The sequence below is a fragment of the Lissotriton helveticus genome, chromosome 1_1 (assembly GCF_964261635.1).
Source record: "Lissotriton helveticus chromosome 1_1, aLisHel1.1, whole genome shotgun sequence".
Taxonomy (NCBI): Eukaryota; Metazoa; Chordata; class Amphibia; order Caudata; family Salamandridae; genus Lissotriton; species Lissotriton helveticus.
The window spans coordinates 691,977,241-691,986,231 of NC_136057.1; the positions used below are offsets into that span (position 1 = coordinate 691,977,241).

Sequence of the window (8,991 nt, forward strand, 5' to 3'; positions counted from 1 at the left end):
CCTCTGTGTCATCACATCACCCTCTAGTTCACCAGTGTACATTATTGGGGCAAAGCAAAGCACTGCCATCCTCTGTCAACACTGGCACTCTGGTTCACCCATGCCACCCTCTGGCTGGCACACCCATGCCACCCTCAGTGTCATCACAACACCCTCTGATTGACCACTGAGTGAACAAACACCTGCTAAGTGCTTTAAGTTTTGCAAACAACAACACCTGCCCTGCCCCAACTGACATTAATGAAGGCTGGCACCTGCTTGTCTGCTCCCTTTCCTTTTTGTTGCAAATGCAATGTAAATAATTTTTTTTAACAGGATGCAATGGCATACTTGTAACTATTCTGTGACTGTCAGAGCAGGGTCACACAATAGTTGCAAGTAGGCAACCGGATTCTGGAGGGCCCCTTCAGGAAGCACTACAGGTAAATGGTTACAAATGATGAGCTCGAACTTTTGCACCTGCTCGTTCGTTTTGCTTTTGCAAAACTCGTTTTTCGGTAATTTCGCCCTATTCGCGGGGCGCGTCGTAGTGCGAACTGGCCCGTGGAGGCCGCGAACTCGTGCGAGTTACCTCAAGGTTGAGTATGGGCGCCGCCATTTTGTTTGCGTGACGTATTTCCGTTTCCGCCCGCTAAGTGTAATCTCGCGCGACTCGCGCCTTGCGAATACAAGTTCGCACGAGTTCGCGAGAGAAATCGCGTGCGAACTTACTTACGCGCACGTGATCGGGCCGCCATCTTGTTTTTCATTCATTCCTATGTGTCTGGGTATGGTGTTTCTATCCTCTCTATATCTCTGCCATCCTTTGCTTGTTTTAATATTTTTTTGATCTATTTAACTTATTTTCTATCCCTGTATTTTTCTAGATCTATATTTTTGTGTTTTAGGCTACTTTTGTTTACTTTTGAACTACTTTTTTAAACTTTTACTTTCCTTCTTCCCTACTCTTATTCTTTTTCATTTTGTCTCTTCTTTACTGCTCACACCTGCCCAGAACATGGTCAAGACAGCTGTGAAGCTGCCCAAGACGGGCACCGCAGCCCGTGCCCGGCTCCCGTGTGGTCGATTGAGGGCGGAAATGGTGGTGCCCCGGGAGATTTTCAGCCCTGAGGAGGTGGGCGCACTTGTTTTTTACGTGCAGCGCCGTCTCCCCAGGACCATCGCGGCAGGCGGCAGGATTGCTGCTGGTTACACCAACAGCCAGGAGCGACGGAAGCGGTGGGGGCAGGTGTGCCGGGCCCTTTTTAAGATCACGGGGGTCCAGCGCACCTACAATCAGGTCACCCACCGCTGGACCGACATCCTTGACCGAGAGCGTGACCTGCTAGACGTGCTGGGAGTGGAGGTCCCCGGTCTTGGTGAGTAGTAGTAGCAATTTTTTCATTAATATTTCAAAATCTTCTGTGCATTTCAGGTGCACTGTTCTCCTTCTCTGTGCCGGTGCCACTGCTTATTTGTTATCTATTTTGGGTTCATTTAATTGGGCTGAGTATGAGTGTATTTTACAGAACTGCGTAATGCTAGACACAAAGGGGCAGATTTACAAGCCCCTTGTTCCACGTTTACACTGCCTTACCTGACGCACAGCGACGTAAACGTGGCGCATCCCTGCGAGTCATGTACAACGTGATGCATCTAAGGAGATGCGCCACGTGAATGCCTGGGCCTGCGCCTCAATGGGTGCGTTCCCACGCAGGGGGGGAGTGGGGGGTGGGGGGTGCCGGTCAGGCAGATGTGTGCCTCGCAAAAGTGCCTGCGTGAAATCTACAAGATTTAACGCAGGCACTTCCGCGACGCTGCTATGTCAATTCTTTATGCCTGCTTGCTTGAAGCAGGCGTAAGGACTGATGCGGTATGTAGAGTATTGGGCAGCCCTGAGCACTGCTATAGTTGCATTGCGCCCGCGACGCGACTCTAGAGATGCGCCCCTATTTCGTCACGAGATGCGTCACGCATCTGCCTACCCTTGCGCCAGGGTTTGCCGCATTGTAATAGCGGCGCATCTGCCGTGACGCAAGGTTAGTTTTGCGTTACGTATTTGTTCTGGTGCACATCTGGAGGTGTCCAGCTCAGAACTCGTAAGTATGCCCGTAAGTGTCAGATTAGCAATTACCTGCGCATCCCTGCAAAGTGTGTGGCACAGCAGCACCACCCATGGTGCGCCGTATTTACAATGCGGCACACCATGGTCCCAAAACGTCACCGAAGCGTTACGCATCGGTGCCGTAAAGGCGGCTCTTTGATGGAGTTGCGTTGCAACGATGGCGCAGCTCCAGCAATGCTGCGTCAAGCCGTAAGTCTGCTTCATGCAGGCGCAGGGTTTCAGTGACGCATCATTGTCCTAAATGACTGATTGAAATTTTATATATTCCCCATAGCCACTTTTAGCATGCGTTCCTGCGCAGGAACGCCCTCCCTTGCGATGGAATGCTCCCTAATGGCGCAGGGTTTTAGAATGGGATGCATCTCCCATATGCGTCACGTTGTTAATATACGCCACACCATGGCGCCTCTCTTGTGGCGCTGCGTCACAAAATTGACGCAAGAATGGAGCAAAAGAGCTGCAAGGGGCTTGTAAATCTGCCCCTAGAGTAGAGGCTCAGGTGCAGTCCTTCCTTTGTAGCCCTCTTTTTGGATGAAATAGTAGGTTCTTGTTCTTTCTAAATGTTTGATTTGGTTGACAAGGACATCGGCAAGCAGCAATCATCAATGTTTTCTGTTATTTCTTTCATGTTGTACGTCAGGTCCGCCCAGGGGCAAGCGGACCGAAAAATCTGATGCAGCAGTGGCTCCAAAGGAGGAGGATGCAGGCCAGGGCGGCGAGTGCTCCTTTGCTGGCCCCAGTAAGTTTTCATTTAAATATAGAGGACCTATTGTTGTCCAAGCATTCCTAATTTAATTGTTTCGAAATAGGGTTTAGATAGGAGCAAAATCAATAATCCAACTGTTGCAGGGACAATTCTCCACAAACCGAACTATGGACAGCAAAGACCAGAGTAATAATATTTCAGAGTGGCGTGTTTGGCACACTGTATAAATAAACCTGGTAGTGTCAGCAGCACAGACTCCTCCTTGCAAAAATTGCAAAACTTTTCGCTCAGTCACTCTAGTCTGGACTCTCTGGAGGACTAAAAACCACAGAGTCAATTCAAGTTTAAAAGCTTTATTAAAAGTTTAAGTAAACACATATATGAAAATAAAGTTAGTTGGAAATGGAAAAGTGCTTGGTGCTGAGTTGATGAGTACTGGATTGGTACACATTTCTTGTGGTCGAGCCGAGCTTTCACCTGGTTTGAAGTTGATGTTCCTCTTGTCCTTAGAAGTCCAGTTTCTGTCTGTTCAGAGAAAAATAGTGTGTGTTAAAATTAAGCAAGCATTCAACAATTGTGACAAAAAAAATGAAGCAAGACAACAGCTTTCCCTGGAAGGAGGGACATTTTTACTTTAGACTAGAGTAGACAGTCAATTAATTTTTCTGTTGTTTTCACATTTTTTCATTCATAGACCAAATACTAGTGGAGTGGTGTAATCTAACATTCTTAAATCTACTTTGTAGGTGGAACATCTGGTGGCGGGGCCAGCTCAGATGTGGTGGTCATCAGTGACTCGGAGTCCGAGGGTCAATCTGGGGAGGAGGCGGCGCTAGAGGAGTCGGACCAAGAGCAAGAAGTACAGACTGTGAGGAAGGAGACGGTGGCGGTGGCGAGTACAGGTAAGCTGGATCATGGAGGTACTATCTGACTCTTAGATAGGATATGATGTGTATTCAGTGGTGGCCCAGTGACAAATTACAATATGGTAATTACAGCAGGCTGGGACCGACAGACAGATGGAGGCAGAGACAGAGAGAGAGGAAGACAGAAGGAGAGAGAGAGAGAGGGAGGGAGCCAGAGGGAGGGTGAGGGAGGGAGACAGAGAGAGAGAGACAGCGAGGTAGAGGGAGACAAAGGGAGACAGAAAGAGTGAGACAGAGCGAGAGAGAGAGAGAGAGAGAGAGAGAGAGAGGGAGGGAAACAGACATATCGCCTGGGCCTGGTGCAGATGATACGGTTGCTGGTGTGGTTAACGGCTCAGAGGAAAAATCACTCACTTCTGCCAGATCTCTTTCATATGAAAGAGCACCAAACCAAGGATACAAGTGAGTTGTGGGAAGGGAAATGGTGATTCAAGCGCCCCTCCCTGCGGACGCCCATGATACTGGCCTGAATAGTTTTGTACTGCCCTGGCTAGTTGCTAGTTGTACTGTGACACAACTTCCTGATGAATCATTTTGTGTTAATCATATTCTTAAAGAGCATTGGTTACAGATTATGTCTTTCTTTCTTCATGTAGTTGGCAATACTAAAACCTCCAAACCAACGAGGAGTATGCTGGCTGTACTGGCCCGGCAACGGAGGCTGGAAGCAACTGTTGCTGAATATCGGCGACTGGTGGAACTAGAGGGGGACGACACGCACTCCAGTGCATCAAACCTAACAACATCTACATCCTCCTCTGTTACCCCACGTTCTACCGGTAAGCACAGTGCTCCAGCAAACCGGAGCCGTGCCGGAAGACGCCACCGCCGAGCAGCAAAAGCTGCACCTCGCAGCACTGTTAAAGGTCGCTTGCGCCGTGCACTCCGCAGAGTGTCCGACCTAGAGGCGGAGGTCCAGAAATGGACCAAATATCAGAATGTGGTGGAGGGCCTCCGCCTAGATCAAGCCATCCTCCAAGAAAAGTATGATGCCCTGGCCCTAAAGCATGATGCCCTGGAGGCCAAACTTAACAGCTTGCATCCATAGAGTGTCCCTTGCCCCTGTTTTTGAGACTTTTGGGGGGTGGGAATTGGGAGTTGGGTTTTTTGGGGACTTTTGAGGACTATTTATTTGTTGGGGTTAGGGAGGGTCTTGCGGGAGATTATTTTGTTAGGGATATAAATATACTTTTTCAAACTTTATCTGAGCATACCTGTTTTTTTACTACTTTTGAGCTGGGTGGGTGGTGGTTTTGCAGTAATTTCATTTAACTGAACACTGTCATCGTGTTGGTTCACGTGCAATAGGCCAAATGTTTTCCAAAGTAAATGCCTGTCACAGAGTTTGTTAATTCAAGAGCCCTAGGACTTTGCTGCTAGTACCACTGTCACTCTCTCGCCTCTCCGAATACTCCATTATACTACCTCCCATCCAAACGCTTATCTTACCTGTAATTTGTGTTTGAGGGCTGGCTCCACCTGGAATTCACAGAGTCCTAACGCGTTCTGCAGCAGGGCCACAACTGGAGTTTCCCGGCGTGGATTTTCTGCAAATCAAAAGCAATCAACATTAGAAATGTGGTAGCGGTGCTGACACAACCCTAAAACCTAGAAGCCCCAGAGACAGCACCCCTGAGACAGGCAAGCGAGCAATATAACGCCTACACGTTCACGTGCAATAGGCCAAATGTTTTCCTAAGTAAATGCCTGTCACAGAGTTTGTTAATTCAAGAGCCCTAGGACTTTGCTGCTAGTACCACTGTCACTCTCTCGCCTCTCCAAATACTCCATTATACTACCTCCCATCCAAACGCTTATCTTACCTGTAATTTGTGTTTGAGGGCTGGCTCCACCTGGAATTCACAGAGTCCTAACGCGTTCTGCAGCAGGGCCACAACTGGAGTTTCCCGGCGTGGATTTTCTGCAAATCAAAAGCAATCAACATTAGAAATGTGGTAGCGGTGCTGACACAACCCTAAAACCTAGAAGCCCCAGAGACAGCACCCCTGAGACAGGCAAGCGAGCAATATAACGCCTACACGTTCACGTGCAATAGGCCAAATGTTTTCCTAAGTAAATGCCTGTCACAGAGTTTGTTAATTCAAGAGCCCTAGGACTTTGCTGCTAGTACCACTGTCACTCTCTCGCCTCTCCAAATACTCCATTATACTACCTCCCATCCAAACGCTTATCTTACCTGTAATTTGTGTTTGAGGGCTGGCTCCACCTGGAATTCACAGAGTCCTAACGCGTTCTGCAGCAGGGCCACAACTGGAGTTTCCCGGCGTGGATTTTCTGCAAATCAAAAGCAATCAACATTAGAAATGTGGTAGCGGTGCTGACACAACCCTAAAACCTAGAAGCCCCAGAGACAGCACCCCTGAGACAGGCAAGCGAGCAATATAACGCCTACACGTTCACGTGCAATAGGCCAAATGTTTTCCTAAGTAAATGCCTGTCACAGAGTTTGTTAATTCAAGAGCCCTAGGACTTTGCTGCTAGTACCACTGTCACTCTCTCGCCTCTCCAAATACTCCATTATACTACCTCCCATCCAAACGCTTATCTTACCTGTAATTTGTGTTTGAGGGCTGGCTCCACCTGGAATTCACAGTGGGGGACTCGTCAACGTTAAGTAAGTTTCTTCATTGTGCAGAATCCAGGCATCAGCATTATGGGTAATGGATAGGGTGAGTCTGGAGGAGGAGGACTCAGGATAGACGACCAGGACTGAGTTCGTGTCAACTAACTGTTGTGAACCTGAGGAATGCTGCGGCATCAAAATCAAGACAGTTCTGTTGATGGGCTTGTTGTTTTATTGGTTGATTTGATTACAGTTTTGTTGGGAATGTGATGAAGCACTTGCTAAAGAAAGACAGACACACAGGAATAAAAGTGAATAAGGAGGACTATTTACAATTAATGAATGAATGATTGAGTCATTTTCAGAACTCGCTGTCAGGGAAGCAGAACTCGTCCTCATACTCTGCTAAATCATCAGTCGGGGTTACTTCTGGTAACTGAGGAGAACTTTCCTCGGGTAGGGCGGTGTCCTCTTCTTCCTGCGTGCATTCTCGTACTCTGTAATCTGGTGGTATGAAGTGCTGGTTCATCTTTATCAAGGTGAGCCGCTCCACATTTGCGGGCAAGAGGCGGGACCTTTTGGAAGTCACAATGCCACCAGCAGAACTAAAAACACGTTCTGAAGACACGCTTGCGAGTGGGCAAGACAAGTAATTGATAGCCAGGTTGGTGAGCTCTCGCCATATTTTTCTTTTCCCATGCCAATACGCCAATGGGTCCTCTGTAATATTGACCTCTGTTGAGTCATCCAGATAGGCCTGCACCATTGAAAGAATGTCCTCCCGGATTCCTGTACTTTGCACTTCTGTGTCCTTTCTAGGACCAGGAAACCCTAGCTGAGTTAGCCAACTCGCTTCAGACATATCGCATGCGCCTGGTGCAGATGATACGGTTGCTGGTGTGGTTAACGGCTCAGAGGGAAAGTCACTCACTTCTGCCACAGGCACAGATGGTGAAGTGCTTTTTTGGGACGCCTGATCGCCTGCTGATTCACTAGTAGTACTGTCTTCTCCTACAGTTTCCTTCCGCTCTATTTCAAAACGAATGGCTGACTGAGCTAGCCAACCTTTGTACTCTGTAACATCCGATGTTTCAAAAGGAATTATTACTTTGCCAAACAATGGCTTTTTGTAACGTGGATCCAGAATAGTAGCACAAATGTAGTGCTGTTGTTTCTTGATATTTACAAGCCGTTCATTGCTAACTAGGCGTTGTAATAATCTCTGCGCCAACTCATGTGCTTCGTTCTTTCCAACGTCCTTTAATTGTGAAGACACCACCTTGACTTGGTGCTCGAGCTTCAGCAACAGTGGGATAGCTTTGCTCAAAGAACAGTCCTCCCTGCTCACGTCACGCGTGAAGACCTCAAAAGGCCGAAGCATGTCTGTCAGGCTTTTAACTAGCTGCCATTGCTCCACCGCTAGCATCATTCCTGTCGTATCACCACCCAGGTTGTAGAAATACTCATTGACTACTGGAAACAGCTCATGCAGACGCTCAAGCATGTAGAAGGTTGAGTTCCAACGTGTTGCCACCTCCTGGATAAGTGCTTTCACTGGCATTCTACGTTCATTTTGCTTGCGCCTCAGCTCCTTCCGGGCCTTAAAAGAATGGTTGAAATGTGTGCATATTCTTCTGCAGATGGTCAGTGTTTTGTCGACTGCAAGTTCTTTTTTCAAAAAATTTTGCACAACAAGGTTGATACAGTGCGCCAAACACGGCACTCTGAAATAGAAACCGTCCTCCATGGCCTTAACTACATTCCTGCCATTATCTGTAGAAACATAACCAACCTTGCAATGTCTTGGGCGCAGCCATTTCAAGACCTTTTTGTTAAAGTCAGCCAAAATGTTGACTGCAGTATGACTTTTCTCCATGCCAAACATGGCTAATGTTGCATGTTTACGAGCACCCTTAAAAATCTCGACCAAGTCACCACCTGCATTTATCTGTTTAATAACCCCTGAAAAAGAGACCCAGTGTGCAGTGATGCACATGTAATCAAGGGCTTGGCAACTGGTCCACATGTCTGTTGTCAGGTGTATAGTGTGAACAGCACTCTTCTGCAAAGCTGCCCTCACCAACTCAAGCACCTCTTTGTGTAGTGCTGGAACAGCAACCCTGGCAAAATAGTACCGGCTAGGAACCTTCCATTTAGGGGCCAATGTTGCCACGAGTTCAAGGAAACCCACACCTTCGACAAACGAAAAAGGGAGAAGGTCCACCGCTAGCATTTTTGCCAGCTCAGTGTTATAGAGGCGTACAGTTGGGTGGTTGCGTTGAAATTGCGCATCTGAGGAGAACATGGCTGAAATGGTGCGCTGGACAAATTTACGGGATGATGCTGATGCCTTCTTGGACCCACTTCTGATCAGTGTTGACATTTTCCGCATTGGTGTGTCTCCCAGACTCTCAGTGTGCCTGCTATGTGTTACGGAGGGTGTGGTGCTGCAAGGGGTACTGGGTGCAACCGGACACATGTCTGACGCTTCTTCTACCTCCCCATCATCTTCAGATGAAACACCTACTATGGGTATATTTTGGCCACTTGCCCTTTGGGATCGCTTTCCCTTGACGTTTGCTAGGTGCGGAAACCATTCGACAGCGTGCTTTCTTTCAAGATGACCTATCTGGCCTCCGGTTCCATAGTTGGTACCAGTCTTACCACGGCT

At 47.9% G+C, this 8,991-nt stretch overlaps 1 long non-coding RNA gene across 1 annotated transcript; it reads right to left on the reverse strand.

The window, feature by feature from the left end:
• Window positions 1–3,147: 3,147 nt before the first annotated feature.
• Window positions 3,148–5,289, reverse strand: LOC144770522 (uncharacterized). Its single transcript, XR_013598922.1, has 2 exons — window positions 5,186–5,289; window positions 3,148–3,335 (listed from the first exon to the last, which is right to left on the reverse strand). It is a non-coding gene; the product is annotated as an uncharacterized LOC144770522 (long non-coding RNA).
• Window positions 5,290–8,991: the final 3,702 nt, after the last annotated feature.